A 23,495-nucleotide genomic window follows, 5' to 3' on the forward strand; every position below is an offset into this window, starting at 1 on the left:
GGAAAAAGGTGATTTGGCATGAAACAATTCTTAGACAACACTTCACCGCAGAGAGAATAGAAGCGCACCACTCTTCAAAACAACACAAAGAACTGCTTTGTGGAATCAGTCTCTGTCAAATGAGTCAGGCTGCTCACTGGGTGCAAAGGGCGCTGTTCGCCCTGATATTCTAGAATTCTAAGATTTTATTTATAAATATAGATAGATGAATGCACACATACCCACACACATATATATACAAACACGTATTATAATAGAAATTTTAATTGGTTCCAAGCATACGATAGAATGGTGTCATACTGTCTAAAACGCACCAGAATTCTCCATCCTTACCATACGTTTATTCATAAACACTAAGAAATTTCCTACCAAATGAAACAAAGGGATTTTTTTCAAAATTAAAACCATCCTATCAGAAAGTATCACGGTATTTTGTTAGGTTAAATATTAGGTTAAAATTCTCCAAGTGCTAACACCGTGAAACTTGAAAAATGTTATCCAATGTTTAATTAAATGTAATATGCCATGTAGTTTATTTACCTATATTTTACATGTAGATCTTTTTGTTTTGTTTTTTATAAAGGAAATGTCCCTCTTCTAAAATCACACACAAAAATCTAAAATTGAAAGTGACAACGGAACAAAAAGGGGAGGAGGGCTATGAATGCCCTCTCCTAAAAGGCACGCAAAGACCGTTTACCCATAAATCTCATCACAAGCCCTCTCTCCTCTTCCTCTTGGATTAGCAAACCTAACCCCTCCTCCTTCTTCATTCGGTATGTGAAAGCGGTTTTCCTCTTTAACCTATGAAAGGGGCTGGGTAAATGTCAGGGCGCTCTGCCTGACTGGGGGCGGGGCGGCGGGGGGCGGCCCCCTTGCGCGCTAGGCGCACTCAGGGGGTACAGAACCCTTCTCCCTCCTCTCCACCCTTTCCCATCCCCACTGTCTGTAACACCAGAATAAAAAATTAAAATTAAAAAAAAATGGCACAAAGGTCCCCATCTGGAATGCGATCCCTGGGCACTTCTCTTTCTGGGCCACGGTAGGTGAATATCACGGTGGATAGTGCCAGTCCCGCCCACCCCCCACCCCCCGCCCCCGCCCCCGCCAGGTCTGCCCAGAATAACCTGCCCCGTACCAGGCAGGGCAGGCACACTGAAGGCTGGAAAAGGGCAGGAAAATGGAAACGCTCTAACTGGACGACTTAAGGAGGTATTTTGCTCTCAAGAACTACTGCACAATCCCAGTGATTTCCAGGGGGCGGGGGCGGGGCGGGGGGGGGGGGCGGCGTGGGTTTCCAAGCTCACAGAACATTTTACAGGGTCCCTGTCTGCTGGGAGCAGCAAGATCCCAGCTGAGTGTCAGTTTCCCAGTTCCCAATGCTTCCTGTCTAGGTAAAGGTTTACAAATCGCGCCAGCCAAGAGGCCTTTTCAATGTGCCCATGAAGTTTCTGTGCTTTGTAGCCATCTGTAATGTTGAATCAGGGCCCTCACCGCTAGCTAGCTCCCCTCCTGATGCGGTGTGTGTGAGAGGAAGTGTTGGACAAAAATTTTTTTTTAATCCTCATTGGATGATATGCTTTTTATTGATTTGAGAGAGAGAGAGAGAGAGAGAGAGAGAGAGAGAGAGAGAGAGAGAGAGAAACATCCATCTGTCGCCTCCCATATGCACCCTGACCTACACCCCACAAGGATCCAACCGCCACCTGGGTGCACTGACCTAGAAACAACCTGCCACCTTTTGGTGTGTGGGAGGAAACTCCAACCAACAAAGCCACACCAGCCAGGGCTAGACAATAATTTTAGTAACCACTTTAAGTTTTTAATTAACCCAGGAGAAACACAAAATAATAGAAACCTGAGGGAAGTTAATTCTCAAGGCAAACTTACAGCGTTCTTTTTAATAATCTGCACCAAGGTCCTGACCTTTACAAGTACCTAAGCATTTGCTGCCAGAGGGTTGTTTTGTTTTGCTTTTTCTGGAAAAAAAAGGAAGAAAGGAATCTATAAAAGAAATAGAATTTAGTTATAGTCTCTCTTAAAAAATGAATAGCACAGAAATCTTTGTTTTATATTTTTGCACATTTTCCCATGAAACTTCCTATAGCACCACAACCCCCAGCCTGCCACCCCCACTTCTCAGCAAACAAAACATCTGAGCAAGGACATGAGAATGAGTGCTCATTTCTTTAATGTGGGAAACCAGTTGTGTTTATGAACATGCTCAGTAAATCCTGGCCCTGGGGGATTCTTACCTCTGAATTGCCTCATGAGAGCTAACCCAGTCTTTGGGCAGGCCTGAATTGGATGCAAGTAAAATTTCAACCTCTTGTGTATTCTCTTAAAAAGAGAATGTTAAAGAAAAAAATGTACTATTCTGTTCCACATGGATTTGGGACCTTCTGTTCATCCCTAATTATCCGCACCTTGTGTTTTTTGGGATATGTTTGATCCATTGGTGGGGGACTTTTGCAAGATTAAATGTTAGCACTGAAAGGGACCCAAGAAGGTCATCCATTGAGTCAACCTTCTCATCTTTGCCATCAGGGAATAGAGACCCTGAGAGGTTGTTGCTTGGAACTAAATTCAAAAGATATAAACAACCCTTGAAGATAAAGGAAAGCCTGGAAGCCAACACTCAGGTCTAACCAGCAAGTAGCAGGCCTGCCACATGAAAATCACCCAGGCAGCCCTCCTCCCACCAGGGACCAGGTGACCCAAGAGCCCTAAGTCTCCACAACACTACATTTGGGAATCCTTCCCTCCTCCTTTCTTTTTCCCTTGTCCTGCATACTGGCCCTTCAGTTTTCTAATGAGGCCCCGTCTGGGTAGGAATGGAGGACTAAAGCAATAGGATGCTGTCGCTCAGGCAGTCCCATATGTACCAAATGCACAATGTCTACTTCAGCTAAACCCTTTTAGCTTGCAAGAGGTAGCAAGCTTTATTTGCGTATTAATAACATACGTGGCCCCGGTAATGAGAAGCGAACTGAGTGAGGGCAATGGAGCTCAAATCAAAGCAAAAGCCAGCTGCCCCTCCTTCTCTCGCTGCAGGCATAAACCAGCTGTTTGGAGGCAGGAGGGGAAGTCAGGGGGAAACACAAGAAGGGACGCTTCCCCGATGGAGTTCTATTTATTTTTTGAAAGATTAAAGGGCTTCTTTTGAAATGGAAGCCTAGGATTGGAACCACTACCCCAAATAAGACATGACATTATCTGCAGATATCCCCTAACCCTCCATTGTGTAACATTCATCTAAAAGAGGGGCGTTTTCTCTTTAAAGAACCAACCCTTGTTTAATTTTATGATTTTGGTTTAGTTAATGAGAAGAATTAGGGCCTATCAAAAAAAATTGGTTTCAAGAGACTTATTGTTCTTCTCTGTTAAGATATTGTTGTTCAGAAATTTGGACTCATATTGCATAAGACATCTTTGTCTTCTGAGACACCAAAGTGAAGTTTCTCCTCAAATAGGCCAAGGTTTTCAGCCTACCACCCCCCAGTTCCCGTGACAGGCCGCCTGAATCTCAGTGTTTCCCCAATGAAGATAGCTAGGTTAAGGCACAGCTTAAAAGCGCCTACTCTTATCATTTGCACTACCTTAAATTCATTATTACACTTCACTTAGAAGTGTCATTCATTCATTCACTTTTTTTAAATCATTGAGTGTGCTAATGGGCAAAGTGGAAATTTCCCTGTGCCTCACATTGGTTCTCTGTTAATTTATGCTTTTTAAAAAAGTACGAATAATAAACTTTTACCTAACACCCCCAAACGTTACATCCTAGAGCAGTTACAAAGCAAAGGGACTGACAATCATGAGAATCAAATGCAAAGATTACAAAAAGTTCAAAATCAATCATGTTCTATTTGAGAGGAAAACCTCTTTCTTCTGAGCATCATAGTCATGAAGTGGTACATTTCTGATTTAGTTGATAAGAGTCCAGTTATATTTGAAATGTAGATTAATTCTCCTAAAAGCATGAATCAATTTGGCAAGGACATCTCAATAAGAATTCCATCTCTTTATTGTTTCCATAGTAAGACTGTGCCCCCACAATCGTGATTAGCTTATTGGTACAAATGTCTCTCCCCTTTAATTAATTCAAATAGGACATTTCATAGGTGCTTTCAGCTGATGGGATGGTAAATAATTTTTTGACTAAAAGTCGAAGTGGGTTGATTAGAAGCCATTTTTTCTGGTTTGCACAATAAAAAGATGAACTGTGTGATTCGCCAAGCCAATTTGCAGAGCAACCTCTTCTCTCTAATTGCTGTCAGACTAATGTAGTAAGAGCCGAGTCCTAGGAAGTAGAGAAATCCATTTACCCAGCCCTGACATTTAAGTAGCAAACACAAGTACTGGATTTCTCCATTACCCTTCATTTCAGCCCGGCTACGTTCCACCTGTGACCCTCATGTGACCAGGGCAATGCACTTTCATACAATTTGGTAACTATAATAAAGGTCCACTTCAAAATTTTTGAGAGCGGACTAAAAACATTTTTTACAAAAGCATAATTAAGTCCATAACCAAACTCGCTAATTCCTGATAATGTAGTGGAAGACCAAATTATTTGATAAATGCTCTCATAAACGCACATTGTACCAGAGGGGGAAAATTGCATATCTCCTCTAGCACAAACAGCACTGTGTTTGTCACCAATAGTCCCAGCCTTGAATAGAGCTTTTACTTCACGTAAAACTTGCTTTCCACAACAAAAAGCAGGCAGGTTCTCCAAAAACAGCCTGGGCTCCTTTGTCTTATATTTCACCAAAAAGAAATGAGAAAGCATTTTCAAGTAAAATCCAGATTGAAATGTATATCAAAGAAGAAGAAGAAATTCTGTGCCTTTACTTTTCACAACTCTCCTAAGACATTTTCATTTCAGCCAGGGTTTCCCCAGGTAAATCCTCATCATACTGGTACAGAGATGCTCCCAGTGATGCGTCTTTCTGGGCTATGGTCACTACACTTCCTAGTGCAGAGAACAGTACCTCAAATGTAGTAGATGGCTCATTGGTATTTGCTGAATGAAGGATGAACTTTGATGATGGGGAGAAGACCAAAGCAATATATTTCAAGGAAACAAACTAAGTGAATTTTATTTTTTTCTGCTTTTTTCCCCCAAGGGGTTACTCTTGACCTCCAACAAAGAAATAATAAAAGAAAATTTAGGATTTTTACTTCTGATTGAAATCTGTTCAGTAATTCATCAACACTAAACTTGAAGTCAAAGCATTTGCTTCAGGGTTGAATTCAGAAACTGATTCCTTAAAAAGTCAACCTTAAATATAGCATCTTCAGCTTCAAACAAATCTGTGCAGTGCCACTAAAACAGAGGACAGTCCTTGGAGGATGTGTTATCTGAAAGCTAAATGCTTTACCCTTTTCTTTATTTTTTGTTGTTTACTTAAATTGCTTTGGTAAAAAAAAAAATTATCCGCCAGAGTTCTTCCTGCTGTAAATTAAATAGCCTCGATATTAAAACCATCAAGTTTGAGGTTAGAGAGGAAAATGCCAACCTTGCTTCTTAAGGACAGCAGCCCACCCAAAGATGCTTGAATACCGTCAACAACACGCTTGATGCTTTAACAGGTATATTTAAAAAGCAATTAGGTATGTCAATCTCAGGCTGAAAACAATTTTAAAATAACACAAGCATTAAGTCCTTACTTTGATTTGCACTGACATGACTTAGATATTGTGCTCTGTTTCTGCAAAGTAATTTCCACAAGGTGGGAGAGCGTGTGCTTAGGAAGATTCATGCTCGATTTGATTTTTTTTTTCTTTCTCATTAAAAAACAAAACTGCATATAATTGATTCTAACGGTTTTGAGTAACTACCAAAAGCTTCACCACTGTAGGAAGCATTGGCATTAATTGCTAAGAGCTGAAACTTAATATTTATTGATCTTTGACTTTGACCTATTAAAATACAGGAGGGTGGAGGATGTAGGCAGCAGGATGGAAAAAGAGGTGCAGGTAAAGGGCTCGTACTGAGGAACTTTCTTCTGAGAGGGTACACTTGGGTTGAGATTGCACCAACAGTCGCACATGGGGGTCAAACACCACTGAGTTCTCAGTAGCTGTAACTGGGGAGCTGAGTAGCAGCTAAGTGCAGGATGTTGAACTGGAAGGATAATGGCAAGATGGCTCACCCCTGGACAGCTGAGCCTACTCAATGCAATGGGTTGTAAGGTCCATCGACTGGTACTTCTCATCCCACAGCTCCTGGCTGAATGAAGACTTGTGCTTGAGGGAGAACACTTGGCAGGGGATAATACAAGGAATAAGGCAAGGAATGCAATGGCAAATAGGAAGGTTCAGTGCTGGGTAAGGTGTTCTACAGCCAGGTCCTTTGGTCAAGCCAAGACCATGTAGACATATAAAGGTATCTCAAGACTTGACAGTTATCTGGAACCAATGTGTCTGGGCAATCATCAAAAGTTTTGGTTCCGCCAAAACCAGTTTGGCTCAGTGGATAGAGCGTCGGCCTGAGTACTGAAAGGTCCCAGGTTCGATTCCGGTCAAGGGCATGTACCTTGGTTGCGGGCACATCCCCAGTAGGAGATGTGCAGGAGGCGGCTGATGATGTTTCTCTCTCATCGATGTTGCTAACTCTCTATCTCTCTCCCTTCCTCTCTGTAAAAAAATCAATAAAATATCTTTTAAAAAAAAGTTTTGGTTCCACTAGTTTTCTCAAAACTGTCCTGGTAAATGAATACAACCCCTTTCTCAGATGGCGTACTTTGACATATACAAAGGCTGGTTCCTCACATTCAGTGTAGATCAGCGGTTCTCAACCTGTGGGTCACGACCCCTTTGGGGGTCAAATGACCCTTTTACAGGGGTCGCCTAAGACCATCGGAAAACACATATATAATTACATACTGTTTTGTGATTAATCACTATGCTTTAATTATGTTCAATTTGTAACAATGAAATTGGGGGTCACCACAACATGAGGAACTGTATTAAAGGGTCACGGCATTAGGAAGGTTGAGAACCACTGGTGTAGACAGTGCTTCAGCCAGAGATGCATAGCTTATCTTCAACAAAAGCAGGGGCAACAAGGCAAAGGTAGTAGGAACACAGGTATCAACCAGAGCCACACAAACTGGGTTCCAAATGACGCTTCTGCCTTGTACTACCTTGTAACTTTGGGCAAGGCAATTAATCTCTCTGAGCCTCATCTGTAAAATGAGACAAGTAATGTGAGGATTAAATGAGATAAGCCATGTTAAGTATTCAGCAGAGTACTTGACACTCTGGGCCATCCAAGAATGATTACGGTTGTTGTTATCATCAGACAGCATAATGCTACACTGGACAGAGCTGGAATCTTACATGTGGGCCTCGAAAGGCATAATGCTCCCAGTGTGAGATGCAGCTACTGTTCCCCCTCAAAATCATTTTTGGAATATAGCAAGATATAAATGAATAATTGACTAAAATGTTGAATCTTCTGATTGTGAGCATTTTTCATTTTTCTTTGGCCCTCGCCCATGTCCCAACTATTTCTAGATTGTCTCTCCTTGGAAGCAGTTTGGTGTGTACTCTAGAGAAATAGTTATTTTAATACAAGTTCAAGCCAAATGTAATTAGTCAAATAAGTTTCGGGGGCAGGGGGATGTACTGTGTATTTCAGTGCCAAATATTTTCGAATTATTCATTTGGTCAATGCCTCTTATGAGATAACTAGAGGCCCAATGCATGAAATTCATGCAGGGGTAGGGTCCCTAGGCCTGGCTGGCAATCAGGGCCAATCTGTGGGGCAACTAGCGGGGCAATGGGGGAGAGGGTGCCCACTGGCACCCACCTTGGCTGGCCTGGGGCCTGAGGGCTGGCGGCAACTCCTGCATTGAGCGTCTGCCCCTTGGTGGTCAGTGCATGTCATAGCAACTGTCGTTCCACCGGTCCTTCTGCCATTTGGTCGATTTGCATATTAGGCTTTTATTAGATAGGATTAAGAAATAGGGAGCTCGCAGAGGGGTCCTCCGCTGCTCCGTGGCCGCGTCTCCACCCTGTTCCCGGGCCGGCTTCCAGGCACCATGGCTTCCCGCGGGAGGAAGCGGAAGGCCGAGGCGGCGGTGGTCGCGGCAGCTGAGAAGCAGGAGAAGCTGGCTGGCAGCCAGAAGGAGGTGGAGGAGGCCACGGTCGTTATCGAGCAGTGCACGAGTTGACGCGTGTACGGGCGCAACGCCACGGCCCTGAACCAGGCGCTGCGCCTGGAGGCCCCGGAGCTCCCGGTGAAGGTGAACCCTGCCAAGCCCCGGAGGGGCAGCTTCGAGGTGACGCTACTGCGCCCGGAAGGCAGCAGTGCGGAGCTCTGGACTGGGATTAAGAAGGGGCCCCCACGCAAACTCAAGTTCCCTGAGCCGCAAGAAGTCGTGGAGAAGCTGAAGAAGTGCCTTCCGTAGGAGGCTTGGGCTGGAATCCTCATGCTGAGCTTTCTGTTCCTGGTGGTGATGGAACATTTATGACGGGACATGGCCAAACTACAGTTATGTGCCTGAAGCTATAGTTTCTTCCCCTGCAGAATTGATGGTTCAGTTGTGAGGCAACACTCTAGTAAGGCATTGAAAAGTTCTTGGATTTGGTTTAATAAACGTTGAAATAAAAAAAAAAAAAAAAAAAGAAATAACTGCATGCTGTAGCAGTGCATACATTCAGGAATTAAAATGTGTATATTGTCCATTCAAATGGGACAATACCTACCCCTTGAGGAAAAAGTCCCTCTACCTGGTATACTCGTAACTACTCTACCCTGAGTCATTCCCACTGATAAGTTATTAATTCATTAGTGCTGGTTCTATCAAAATGTGGAAGTTTTTTCTCACAGTCAGATGATAGACAAATGGGGCCTTAAAAGAGAGGCAAATTTTGTATAGGAAAACACTACTAAAGACATATGGGAAAAGAAGATCAGAGCCAGAGAGAAAAGAAACAATAGAAGATGGAGACGGGGAGAAGGCTGAACAGTGGTCAGGCCTGAGGGTGGCTGTAAGTCCCAGGTACTCCAGCCAGGAAAGGCAGCCAGCCATTCACCGTGAATCCTTTTACAGGTACCTGGCTCCTCAACAATGATGAATAATATCCAGGGGCTACACATCAAAATAAAATAAGTCCCAGATACCCAGATCCCAGAAAGGGGCTATTTCTTGAATGGCCCCTGAGACTCCAGGTTTAGGAACAGTTCTGCAATAATTTTCCAAGAAGCTAAATACATACTGTTACTCCAGACCATGAATGCTTCATTCTCTTAGTCTTTGACCTAGATTCTTGGTTTTCTCTATGTATGTCAAGGGGTTTAAGTAAAAGTGAAGGGTGCTTGACACAGCTACTGAAGAAACAGGTGGTAGGCCCTACCTGGTTTGGCTCAGTGGATAGAGCACTGGACTGTGGACTGTAAGGTCCCGGGTTTGATTCTGGTCAAGAGCACATGCTCTGGTTGCGGGCTTGATCCCCAGTAGGGGGTGTACAGGAGGCAGCTGATCAATGATACTCTCTCATCATTGATGTTTCTATCTCTCCCTCTCCCTTCCTCTCTGAAATCAATAAAAATATATAAAAATAAAAATAAAGAAAAAAAAGAAATAGTTGGTAGTAGGTAAGATATAAGCGAGGAAAACGTAATTTGGAGGCCCTCTAAATTTCAGTGCTCAGAGACAAAGCTTCCATTATGCTCTTTCCATTGCACATCCTATATAATAAAGATGTAATATGCAAATGGCCATTACATAATGACCGACTGTGTAATGACCAGATCACAGATCAGCAGGATGGTGGGCCAACGAGCTATAAGTGGGTGGGGGAGAGCTACAGGAGGGAGCAGGGCAGCAAGCTAAGAGGGAGGGGTGGGGGGAGCTACAGGAGGGCGGGACAGCAGGCGGAGAGCTACAGGAGGGAGGCAGCAAGCTACTGGCACACGGATTCGTGCGCAGGGCTACTAGTTATTTTAATAAGTTTAGAAAATGTGTTTCAACAACAGCACTGTGGAAACATACCATACTCTGTCTCAGAGATTTACATACAGGTACAGAGGACATCTATTTTTAAATGTCCGTCACATAAATTAGCTTCAGCCCCAGACTTTAATTTTGAAGAAAAATTAGATTGGATCTAAATAATTGAAGACAGGTGGAGAAAACATTTTAATAAAACTTCATTATTTGACTCTTAGTTCCTTGAGCCATTAGCACTCACTTTCATTAGATGCATGATTACTAAGGGGTTGGTGAGTTTCAGTTAATAACCTGAATATTTGTGGGGCCTTTTTACCTAGCTGAAAGCTGATTATGTTTATTAGAAGCACTTTCATCCATCTTCCCCAGCCTGAATTGCCCATTCATCCTTTATGTCACTTCTACCTTCATATTATTTTTATATGACAATGCATGCCCCCCAAAATAACACCACATATTTGCATGCTGCGCTTCACAGAGAACTTTCACAATTATTATTGAATCTACCTTATGGAACTTCAATTTTAAAATAAAACTTTCATTGTAAATTCCTAGAAGATCATGGCTGAATTTATATAACTTCTCTTGATACAGTTCCTAATCAACAATATTTTCTGATAATGGTACATTTGTTTAAGATAATGTTTTTACAAATGTAACATAAGTAAAGCCTTCTCAACTCTTGTTCACAATATAAATTTAAAAGACAATGACTCTTATAATCACACTAGAGGCCCATTGCAGGAAGATTCCTGCAAGAATAGGGCTTCCTGCCTGGCTGAGTGTAAATTCTACAACTAGAAGGAAAGAAAAGCACGCTGAGAGCCAGAGGAGCTGCAGAGGTGAAGTGCAGAGGTACGGCGGCTCCTGCGCGCGCGGAAAGGGGGTGGCACCTGAGGACGCGGCTGTTTTTTTTGAATCACAAGCTCCCGACTGCTCTGAACTCCGGTTCCAGGAAGTCTCTGGGGACCCAGGACTCATGCGGGGAGAGGCTGGACTGTCGGGCAGCGGGCGAGCTTGAGTGCGGCTTTCCCTCAGAGGTGCTTGCAGCAATTGTCAGGTCACTGAGAAGCGCGACTCCTTAGGAGAATCAGCCATAGCTGCTTTCTCCGCCCTTTGACTCCCTGAGACCCCGCCCCACCCAGGCTGCGCAGAGGCTTTTACATGTGAATGTACCTAACTGCAGCTGAGCCAGGAAGACCCAGAACTTCCAAGAGAAGGCCCAAGGCCCCGCAGCGGCTTGCATTGCTTCACAGCTGAGCCTCTTCGTGGCTCCTGCTGTGTGGCCTCAGGCAGAGGCTGAATTAGCACCTCCTTAGATCCAGAGGCCATTGTACCCAGTGGTCAGAGGGGGACCATCCAGATTGCAACTCCTCAGATCCATAAGGGACACACTCAGGGAGCAGACTCAGTGAGCACCAAAGCCCCACTGAAGCAAGTCTTGCCCCAGAAGGGTGTCTTCAGCACAGAAGTTCTCCCACTTCAGACACAGCTAATTCTCACAGCCAATTGGCCTGGAGGTCAATTCCTCCCAGTGATCCTACAACAACCAAGGCACCAAGAGTGCACCAAGAGTGTCCACCTCAGGTAACTGGGGAGGCTGAGCCACTGGGCCCTACAGGACACCTGGAGCGCAGGGCCACTCTATCAACACAGGGAAGCAGCCAAAATGCGGAGACAAAGAAACAGGTCACAAATGGCAGAAATGGAGGAAAGCAAACGACTGGATATAGAGTTCAAGGCCACGTTTATAAGGTTTTTCAAGAATTTTATGGAAACCGCCGATAAATTTAATGAATCCCTCAATAAGTATAGTGAGACCATGCCAAAGCCGGTTTGGCTCAGCGGATAGAGCGTCGGCCTGCGGACTGAAAGGTCCCAGGTTCGATTCCGGTCAAGGACATGTACCTGGGTTGCAGGCACTTCCCCAGTGGGGGATGTGCAGGAGGCAGCTGGTCAATGTTTCTCTCTCATCGATGTTTCTAACTCTCTATCTCTCTCCCTTCCTCTCTGTAAAAAATCAATAAAATATATTTTAAAAAAAATAATAAGTATAGTGAGACCATGGAGGACATGAAAAAGGACCAACTAGAAATTAAGCATACACTGACTGAAATAAAGAATAATTTACAGAGATCCAGCAGCAGACAAGAGGATCCCAAGAATCAAGTCAAAGATTTGAAATACGAAGAAACAAAAAATACCCAACCGAAAAAGAAAAAAGAAAAGAAATTCCAAAAATATGAAGATAGTGTAAGGAACCTCTGGGACAACTTCAAGCGTACCAACATCAGAATTATAGGGGTACCAGAAGGAGAGAGAGGGCAAGATATTGAAAACCTTTTTGAAGAAATAATGACAGAAAACTTCCCCTACCTGGTGAAAGAAATGGACTTACAAGTCCAGGAAGCGCAGAGAACCCCAAACAAAAGGAATCCAAAGAGGACCACACCAAGACACATCATAATTAAAATGCCAAGAGCAAAAGATAAAGAGAGAATCTTAAAAGCAGCAAGAGAAAGACAGTCAGTTACCTACAAGGGAGTACCCATACGACTGTCAGCTGATTTCTCAACAGAAACCATGCAGGCCAGAAGAGAGTGGCAAGAAATATTCAAAGTGATGAATAGCAAGAACCTGCAACCAAGATTACTTTATCCAGCAAAGCTATCATTCAGAATAGAAGGTCAGATAAAGAGCTTCACGGATAAGAAAAGGCTAAAGGAGTTCATCACCACCAAACCAGCATTATATGAAATGCTGAAAGGTATTCTTTAAAAAGAGGAAGAAGAAAAAGGAACTCTTACCATTTGCCACAGCATGGATGGAACTGGAGAGCGGATAAATACCACAGGATCTCACTCATTTGTGGAATATAATGAACAACATAAACTGATGAACAAGGACTAATCCAGATACGGAGAGGCATTGATTGGACTGTCAGGCCTTGGAGGGAAGGTAGGGGAGGGTAGCGGTAAGGGGGAAAGATCAACCAAAGGACTTATATGCAAGCATATAGGACTAACCAATGGACACGGACAACGGGGGGGTGAGGGCATGAGCGGGGGTGGGGGGGTAGAGGGTAACGTGGGGACAAGGACACATATGTAATATCTTAATCAATAAAAAATATATTAAAAAAAAAAAAGAATAGGGCTTCCTGCGGCTGGAGCAAAGCAGAGAAGGGAGCAAAACCCGCTGAGGTGGGCTTCGCTCCCGCTCTGCTGCCCGGCTGGTTTCCCTCCCACCTCCACCACCTTGGCTCTGTTCCTGTCTCCGCTGCCTCTACTTTGCTCCCTTCTGCAGCACTTCGCTTCCATGTTGTCTTCAGTCTTCGCTCCCAGCTGGTATATGCAAATTAACCGCCATCTTGGTTGGGTTAATTTGCATATAGTCGCTCTGATTGGCTGGTGGGTGTAGCGAAGGTACGGTCAATTAGCATCTTTGTCTTTTATTAGTGTAGATAGGAAAGGATGGTTAATATTAATGAGGAAGATGAATGAACCAGGCCCTGGCAGCTAAGAATGTTCAATATTTGCAATTGTATACATTCATTAACAAATTTATTTTAGTGAATAAGTGATCTGTGGGTAAGTCACCTATCTGGAACTAATATACCTTGAAATTATTAAAAATAGAGGCTCAGTGCATGAAATTTGTTCACGGGGAGGGGGGTCTCTCAGCCCAGCCTGCATCCTCTCACAATCCAGGATGCTGCATGCACCAATGACCATACTTCTCATACAGGTGAAAGGCATCTTGCTGTTGTATGGGCAGCTACATTTTTTTTTGCCCTGATTATAAAAAGTAGTACATAACATGATCCTTCTGAGGCAGTAGTACCATTTTCCCATCTGATGGGTGGAAAACTGAAGCAGAGAGAAGTTAAGTAATTGGCTTTGTCACACAGTTGTGTCAGAATCAGGACTGACCACAAAATGTGCAAGACAGAGCCCATGCATGTCATCACTGCATCATCCTGTTTTTCAGTGTTAGAGTAGCCTTGCCAGGTTTTAATTTTTAAATCTAAGAGACTGTTCCCAATATATAGGGTAGGGTCCATAGGCCTGGCTGGTGATCAGGGCCATCTGCAGGGCGAATGGTGGGCAGGGCAATCAGGGGCTCCTGCTGGCACCCGCCTTGGCTGGCAGCCTGGCGCTGCCCACTGGCCAGCCCCACCCCACAATTGCCATTGCCAGTTGACTCCCTCTCGGGGGGCAGACGCTCAACACAGGAGCTGCTCCTGACTGGTCAGTGCGTGTCTGCCCACCAGTGGTCAATGCGTGTCATAGTGACCAGTCATTCTACTGGTCATTCTGCCATTCGGTCAATTTGCATATTAGGGTTTTATTATATAGGATATTTAATTGATTTATCTTGAACTGAGAGGACAAGGCTGAAATTCTTTGCATTAAAACAGAAATTTCACTGAAAAGAACAAAAGCACTTTAACCCTAACTGCCTGGGTGAGAAAAGTGCCCTGAATGAAATGAAACCAAGTAGGGAATGTGTCTGATTCCCCTATGCTGTTGCCACTGACTTACATGTTATTTCTACAAACACTTCACAGCCTTTTCAAAGACACAAATTCCTCTGTGTACTAATCTGAAATAATTTACATTTCTTTCTTGTACCAACTAATGGATAGAGACTATTTCTTAGATGAAATATGATTGTTATTCTAATAATTTTTATATTTTATTTAATTTTTAAATGGCAATATATCCACATAGTTCCAGAATCAAACAATATATAAAAGTATACAGTGAAAAGTGTCACACTCACCCCAGTTTTCCATCACTACTCCAACAGGAAATCACTTTTGTTAATTTCTTTTAACGCTTTTAGGGATTCTTTATGAATCTAGAGGCAAACATGAATATGTACTTTTATTTCCTTCCCTTTTTCCCCACAAAATGTTGCATATCATATAGCCTATTCTGCTTTTTTTTTTTTAACTTAACAATGCAATTTATCCTGGAAATCTTTCCATATCAATTCTTCTTTTGTTTGTATTCTATTGCATGAATATGCCATAGTTTTTTTTAAACCATTTCCCTATCTTTCTCTCCTGAAAACAATGCTGAGATGAGTAACCTAGTTGATTCATTGCAATATTTATGCTAACATCATGCTTGTGAATGCTTTACTTGTCACTGCCATTTTATACACCATTTCTCTATAACAATTCAGCATGGCTCAATAGATGCAGCTGTGGGTACTCATAAGAGCCAGAAGAAATAAGCACTCTTTTGCTGTGATGTTCATCTTATATATTATCTACAGATGCAAACCATCATCCTCATTAAGGACTTGAGACCTCATATTCATTCTTTCTTTTGATAAACATTAAGGTCTGTGATGGGTCAGGCTCTGCTCTAAGCAATGGAAAAACTGAAGAGTGCAGGAGGCAAAGTCTTAATTCTACAGTACTTACACCCTAGTGGAGAGATGCAGAAAATTAATTAATTAATAAATAACAGCATCCCTTTTTCCCTTACAGTAACCGTGGAGAGCAGGTACAGCTTAATTCAAAATGCCCCAGTGGGTAAATTACACATCCTACCCATACTTTAGAACAACCTGAGCGGTGGCCATTAAACCCCTTCCCTAGAGCTGAGACTTACACATTTTTAATTATTTGTGGACAAATTTCATATTGCTTCTTTATGTTCACACTCCCAATTGAGAAAACTTCATTTTATAGAAATGTTGATTCTCTAAAAATTAATCTATACAGTATAAATATAATGCAAAATATAATCCACTCAAAATCCCGACAGGATTTTTTTATAGAATTTGACTGACTGATTTTAAAGTTCATCTTGCCCTGCCTGATATCAAATATACTATAAAGCTACAGTAATTAAAACAGTAAGCTACTGGTAAAGAAACATAGATTGGTGGACAAAGATAGAAAGTCTATAAACATTCTAATATATATAAGAGGAATTTAATATTAAATCTACTGAAACTGTTATCTTTAGAGATCAAAATGGCCGAAAATTGGTGATTGTGTATAGCACAGTCAAATATATGATAAGGGTAGCATGCTATAAAGGTAGACAAAAGACGAATGATCTCTCAAAATTGGTTATCCATTTGGGGGCAAGAAATTTCAGTTAGATCCTTCTCTCGTACCAACCACAAAAATAAGTTATTTTAGCAATCATTATTACACATTACTATTTTAGCAATCATTATTACACATAATATTTACATCTATTAGTTAAATATATATTAGTTATATATAATTAGTTAAGATCATTAGTGTAAATATATATATATTAGTTAAGGTCATTAGTGGCTGGAACAGATAAGTCCCCAAATCTCAGAGGCTTAAAACTCATGTAAAAGTCAAAACAATTGTTTCTGATTAAGTAGCTCTTCTCCAAGGAATGATTCAGACCCAAGCGCCTTCCAAATTATTGTTCCACCATCTTCAATACATAGCTCCCCATTTCTCCCTGGACGTTGTATCCATTACAGCCAACCCAAAGGGAAAAGAGGATAAAAGATCAGACAGGCAAGTCCCAGAAGATGGCAATTCGACTCTGTCCACATTCCATTAGCCAGATCTCAATACCATGGCCACACCCAACTGCCAGGAAGGTTGAGATATGAAGTCTGGCTCTGTACTTGGGAGAAAAAGGAAAAGAGTTTGCTAAGCAGCTAACCTGTTTCTGCCTCATCTATACATTTCTATGCAGAAGAAAACTAGGAGGATATATTTGTGAGCTGTGGTAAGGAAGATTTTCTCAAGCCAAAAATGAAAAAATAAAAGATTGGCAAACGTGCCCTGGCCCGGTGCCTCAGGTGATTAGAGCATCATCCTGTACACCAAAAAGCTGCGGTTCAATTCTGGTCAGAGTGCATACGTAGGTGGTGAGTTCCATCCCCAGTCAGGGCGCTTACCAAATGCAACCACTTGATGTTTCTCACATCAATGTTTCTCTCTTCCTTCCTCTCTCTCTAAAAATCAACAAAAAAAAAAAGAATATATTTGCAAAAGAGGCATCTGATAAAGAACTGTTAACCAGCCCTAACCAGTTTGGCTCAGTGGATAAAGTGTCGGCCTGTGGACTGAAGGGTCCTGTACATCAAAAGGCTGCGGTTCAATTCTGGTCAAGGGCACATGCCCAGGTTGCAGGCTCGATCCCCAGTGGGGGGCATGCAGGAGGCAGACGATCAATGATTCTCTCTCATCATTGATGTTTCTATCTCTCTCTTCCTATCCCTTCCTCTCTGAAAATCAATAAAAATATATTTTTTAAAAACAATGAGATACTACTACTACATAGTTATTAAAATGGCCAAAATCCAGAACAGTGACAACACCAAAAGCTGGTGAGTTTGTGAAGCAATAGGAACTTTCTTTCATTACTAGTGGGAATGCAAAATGGTACAGCCACTTTGGAAGACAGTTTGGTGGTTTCTTACAAAACTAAACATACTTTTATCATATGACCCAGCAATACTCTTCTGGGTATTTACACGAAGAATGTGAAAACTTATGTCCACACGAAAACCTTCACAAGATGTTTATGGCAGTTTTTTTTATAATTGCCAAAAGTTGGAAGCAACCAAGATGTCCTTCAGTAGGTGAAAGGATAAACTGTGGTTCACCAGACAATGTAACATTATTTAGAACTAAAATAAATAAGCTACTATCAAGCCATGAAAAGAAATGGAGGAAAATTAAATTAAGTTAAAGAAGCCAATCTGAAAAGGCTATGTACTATATGATTCCAACTATATGGAATTCTGGAAAAGGCAAAACTAGAGAGAGAGTGAAAACATCAGTGGCTGGCAGGAGTTGGGCAGAGGGAGATGAATAGGTGGAGCGCGGAGGATTTTTAGGGCAGTGAAATTACTCAGTCTGATATTATAATGGTGGATACATTGCATTAAACATTTGTCCAAACCCATAGAATATACAACTCAAAGAGTGAACCCTAATGTAAACTATGAACGTTGGGTTATAATAATGTGTCAGTGTATGTTTATCAGTTGTAACAAATGTGCCACTTTGATAAGGAGGAAGGCTATGCATGTCTGAAGGCAGGGAGTTTATGAGAAATCTCTGTACCTCCCCCTCAATTTTGCTGCCAGCCTAAAACTGCTCAAAATAAAAGGTTTAAAGAAAAAAAGGAACACATTCAAAAAATTATATAAGTTGCATACATATATTTCAAAAGATGAAAGGCAAATTGGGGAAAATATCTGTAACATAAATATTTATATGTAATACTCTTTGTAATACTTTAAGCAATAAAACAAAATTTAAAAAAATAAAAAAATAAAGCAGAAATCTAGAAAAAAATAAAAATAAAATGTGATTAATATTGTTCAAAGGTAAAGAACACCTATATGTCAATTAAAAAAAAGAAATCCAATAGAAAGATCAGTAATAGATTAGAATAAAAACTCACAAGAGAAACAGAAAAGAAAAATAACTGCAATATTATGGAAAAATACTCAGCCTCATGATAAGAACAATGACTTCCCCAGTTAATGCTTCCCTCATCACTGTGCAACTGCCTAGATGAAGTTTAAGGGAATGAGAAGCCACCAAAGATCCCATAGGAGGAGATGGGGCCATCAGGAAATTGTTAAAGGAATGGTCTTGCAAGAAATTAGGGTTTGTGAAAAAGGAGATATGGGGACGCAACCAGTGGCAGCTTCAGGAGGAAGATGTTAGAGAAGGCAGGAGCTAATGAGATGAGCTCCTATGTGTATTGGCTAACATTTCTGGCTCCATTTGTTGATTCTACCCTTGTTTTCCATTCTTTTTTTCACTCCTGCTTCTCATAGGAAATTTTGTTGTATTTATTCATCTTATAAATGTCTGGAACATTTTTGAGAACAGATAATCAAATGAATAAATGATTTATTCACCAGATGGTGAAATGAATGAGTGACTGAATAAAAATAGTAACTGTTTTCAAAAAGAGAAAGAACGACTTTAGCATCATTGCACAATAACCTGGACCACAGATTCCCCGAGAAGGGGATGTGTGAGGATTAAAGTTATAACAGAAGCTTCAAGGAGTACTGGTCCTGTGTCAGCAGAACTCATAGCCCTGATGTATACTGTGACTGAAAGCGTAGAAAAAAGTAAGCTATAGTGAGGATAACTGCTATAGCAAATAAATGTATAATGGCTCAAAGTTAATACAAGTTTATTTATTGCTTACAGAACAGTACTGGCAATACTGTTGGCAAGTGAACAGGTTGGCAGAGCAGTCATTCACGGAGCCACTGCCATCTTCAACACCTGGGTTCTGAGGTTGCCCTGGGCGTCGCCTCCTTCTAACCAGCAAGAAGGAGAAAAGAAAAAGGAATTTATGGGAGGTTTACATAGACCAAACCTGAAAGAAGGACATATCAGCTTCAGATAAAACTCAAGTACATGACCATACTTAGCCACAAGGGAGGCAGGGAAATGTGGTCCAGCTGTGTACCCAGAATGAAGAGAAGAATATGGATTTGGATGAGTCCCTAGTATTTCCTGCCACAGACTATTAGCAGACCTAGAAAAAGACTTGAATAAGAGACCTCAATAAATTCCAAGCTCCGTACTGTGAATCCCCTTCTCAGGAGACTGGGAACATGTGCCAAACACCTGTTGGAGAGTTACTTTGGTAATAAATTCCAGATGAGAATTCTATCTCACAAGATTCCATTACGGGGGGCTTTTTCAGGAAACTTTCCCATCCCAGTATAGAGGGAGAAAAGGCAAAGAAATCCCATTCCTGCAGTGCACTTTAAGAGAATACCAAGGAGAAATGAGATGGAAGGTTGACTATTTGTAAATAGGGGAGATTTTTCTGTGCAACCTTGTGCATTTACGGAGAGAATGTCATGCTGGTGTCAATCTTTGTTAAACCACCGATCAATCCTTTGCAGAAGCACTTTTTTTTTATTCCTATTGTTCGCTTCTGCCTTGCTCTGGTAAGGCTGCTTCCACACTGAGTGGAAGCCATAAAAGAACAGCTGTACCACATCTCTTAACCGTGAACCCTAGTAGGCACCCATTTTGCTAAAAAAGAGAAATCAATTTTTAGTTTTACAAGAGAGAAATAAAGCCCACTTAAAAGGAAATATTAAGAATGCCTATTTAGCCCTGGCCAGGTGGCTCAGTTGGTTGGAGCATGGACCCATATACCAGAAGGTGGCAGGTTCAGTCCCCCAGGGGATCAAATGGGGGTGGCTGAACTGTTGTTTCTCTCTCTCTCTCTCTCTCTCTCTCTCTCTCTCTCTCTCTCTCTATTTTTCTCTCCCTTCCTCTCCCTCTAAAATAAATAAACATATCCTCCAAAGGATAACAAATAAAGAATTCCTATTTGAATTCAAATTGCACTATAGCACTTACACATGTCAATTAAGATCCTTCCAATAACTTTCTTGAAATATTAGCATTTCCTTATATGAATTTTTTGTTTTAAAGAAAGAGACTCTCCATTAGAAATTGTTCTAAATTTCATGGCAGCTTTTAAAAAATGGAACTGCCATTTGACCCAGTGATCCCACTTCTAGGAGTATATCCCAAGAAGCCAGAAACACTAATAAGAAAGAATACTACTATATGCACCCCTATGTTCATAGCAGTATTATGTACAATAGCTAAGTAGATAAATGAATTAAAAACCTGTGATACATTTACACAATGGAATACTATGCAGTTTTAAAAAAGAAGGATCTCTTACCCTTTGAGACAGCATGGAGGAACCTGGAGAGTATTATGCTAAGTGAAATAAGCCAGTCAGAGAAAGACAAGTATCACATGATCTCATTTATATATGGAATCTAATGAATACAATAAACTGGTAAACAAAAAAGATCCAGAGACATTGAAACATGCAACAGGCTGATGTATTTCAGAGAAAGGCTGGAAGAGATTAATCAATGAACTTATATGCAAATATGCATATGGACAGACAATAGTGTGGGAAAGGCCTGGGGAAATGATGGGAGCAGGCTGGAAGGGATCAATGGGGGGGTGGGGGGAGGGATCTGTAATACTTTCAACAATAAAGATTTAAAAATTGTTTTAAGTAAATCATTGTTAGCTCTGATAACATTTGACTTAAGGAACTGATATAGTTTCAGCATGGAAAATGTGATGACTCCTTTGCTCATGCAAGAAAGGTCATGCCCATGATTTTGCCCTTGCTTGCGCCCTTTTAGAAGGACCAAGTGAACAGTGACTGTTGACACCCACAACACAATCGAAGAATAAAAAGCTAACATTCGCTGAGTACATTTTGTTCTTCAGATTACATAAATTGGTCGCCACAATCACCAAGAGAGGGAAGTAAGTAAACATCATTATCCTATTTTTTTATATATATATATTTTATTGATTTTTCACAGAGAGGAAGGGAGAGAGATAGAGAGTTAGAAACATCGATGAGAGAGGAACATCGATCAGCTGCCTCCTGTACATCTCCCACTGGGGGATGTGCCCGCAACCCAGGTACATGCCCTTGACCGGAATCAAACCTGGGACCTTTCAGTCCGCAAGCCGACGCTCTATCCACTGAGCCAAACCGGTTTCGGCCATTAACCTATTTTTAACAGATAAGGAAACCAGGGCTCTGAGAAGTAGCACTTACACTGTTCCACAATAAGTCGTAAATCCAGGATTCAAAGCTAAGTGTGTGTTATTCCAGAGCTATCATTATAAACACTCATCTATGATGGCTTACATATATCCGGGTCAGTTAAGCTCTTCCCTTGCCTGTGATGTGAAAGCCAAGACTCCTTAGACTGCACTTGCAACCCCTGGGTCTTAGTCAATGGAGTAATTTTTTGGAAGAAGTTTTTTAAAAAGCAGGCACTGACAATGCTAAGCAATTCTGCCTAATAGCTGGCACAATTGGCTAGTCAGTGCTTTGAGCCTACTCTGCCCTTTGAGCCTGTCCATCAGCTCTTCTAATTGGTAGTGTTGAAAGGAAAAAAAAAAAATCAAGAAAGAATTACATATCCAGTGAAAATATTCAGGAATGATCATTTCTTTTTGTTTTGTTTTTTTAATCCTCACCTTAGGATATTTTTTCCATTGATTTTTAGAGAGAGTGGAAGGGACAGGAAGAGACAGAGAGAGAGAAACATCTATGTGAGAGAAACACATCAATTGGCTGCCTCCCTCACACTCTCTGACCAGGACTGGTGATCAATCCTGCAACTAAGGTATGCACCTTTGACCAGAATTGAACCTGGGACCCCTTCAGTCCAGGGGCTGATGCTCTATCCACTGAGCTAAACTGGCTAGAGCTGGTTTTATTTTTGTTAATAAACTGATGAACAAAAATAGATCCAGAGACATAGAAGCATGAACAGACTGTTGAGCCTCAGAAGGAAGGCAAGGGAGAGTGAGGGGGAAGAGATCAACAAATGAACTTGTATGAGTATATGCATAACCCATAGACACAGACAATGGGGTGATGAGCACTTGGGGGGTAGGGGATGGGCTGGAAGAGGTTAATGGGGGAGAAAGGAGGACCTATGTAATACTTTCAACAATAAAGATTCAAAATAAATAAATAAATAATTATTAAAAAAGAACATCTCAGCCTGGCCAGTGTGGCTCAGTGGTTGAGTATCAACCTGTGAACCAGAAGGTCACAGTTCAATTCCCAGGGCACATGCCTGGGGTTGCGGGTTCTATCCCCAATAGGGGGCGTGCAGGAGACAGCTGATCAATGATTATCTTGCATTATTGATATTTCTACCTCTCTCTCCTTCTCCCTTCCCCTCTAAAATCAATAAAAATATATTTTAAAGAAAAAGAACATCTCAGATAAGAAAAACTGCAATGCATTGCCAGCAGACTCACTCAAAAGAATTGCTAAAAGAAGTTTTTCGACCTCTGATATCATCTAGTTCAACACTTTTGTTTGGGACTGTGAATATTTCTTATGCTTCATTATTTCTCTGGTGCTCACAAGATAGATGCATAGATATTAAAAAACCAACTTGCCCTCACCGGTTTGGCTCAGTGGATAGAGCGTCGGCCTGCGGACTGAGGGGTCCCAGGTTCGATTCCGGTCAAGGGCATGTACCTTGGTTGTGGGCATATCCCCAGTAGGGGGTGTGCAGGAGGCAGCTGATTGATGTTTCTCTCTCATCGATGATTCTAGCTCTCTGTCCCTCTCCCTTCCTCTCTGTGAAAAATCAATAAAATATATTTAAAATAAATAAATAAATAAAAATAAAAAACCAACTCAATGAATGAATTTTCAAGTGAGGAAGCTGAGTTGCATAGTAAGTCAGTCAGTTCATTCATTCACTCATTTACTTAATACAAATAAAAACAAAGCTTTAGGTATCCATGAGAATGAATGTACAGCAGGGTCACTACAGTTAGTAACATTGTATGCTTAAATTTTGCTAAGAGAGTAGATCTTAAGTGTTTTGCCACATACATAATATATGGATAACTATGTAAGGTGATGAATGTGCTAATTAGCTTCATTGTGGTAATCATTTTGCAATGTACAGGTGTATCAACTATCCTGTTTT

At 41.4% G+C, this 23,495-nt stretch overlaps 1 protein-coding gene and 1 pseudogene across 1 annotated transcript in view; one reads left to right on the plus strand and one right to left on the minus strand.

The window, feature by feature from the left end:
• Nucleotides 1-1,895: 1,895 nt before the first annotated feature.
• RMI1 (RecQ mediated genome instability 1) overlaps nt 1,896-23,495 on the minus strand; it is a 53,525-nt gene continuing 31,925 nt past the window's right edge. The window contains exons 5-6 of the transcript XR_004971251.1: nt 14,754-14,831; nt 1,896-1,979 (exon numbers count right to left, since the gene is read on the minus strand). The gene's annotated coding sequence lies outside the window, so the exon portion shown is untranslated. The remainder of the gene's footprint in view (nt 1,980-14,753; nt 14,832-23,495) is intronic.
• Nucleotides 7,987-8,620, plus strand: LOC118667420 (annotated as a pseudogene).

Source organism: Myotis myotis, unplaced genomic scaffold, assembly GCF_014108235.1.
Source record: "Myotis myotis isolate mMyoMyo1 unplaced genomic scaffold, mMyoMyo1.p scaffold_m19_p_12, whole genome shotgun sequence".
In the NCBI taxonomy this organism is placed as follows: domain Eukaryota; kingdom Metazoa; phylum Chordata; class Mammalia; order Chiroptera; family Vespertilionidae; genus Myotis; species Myotis myotis.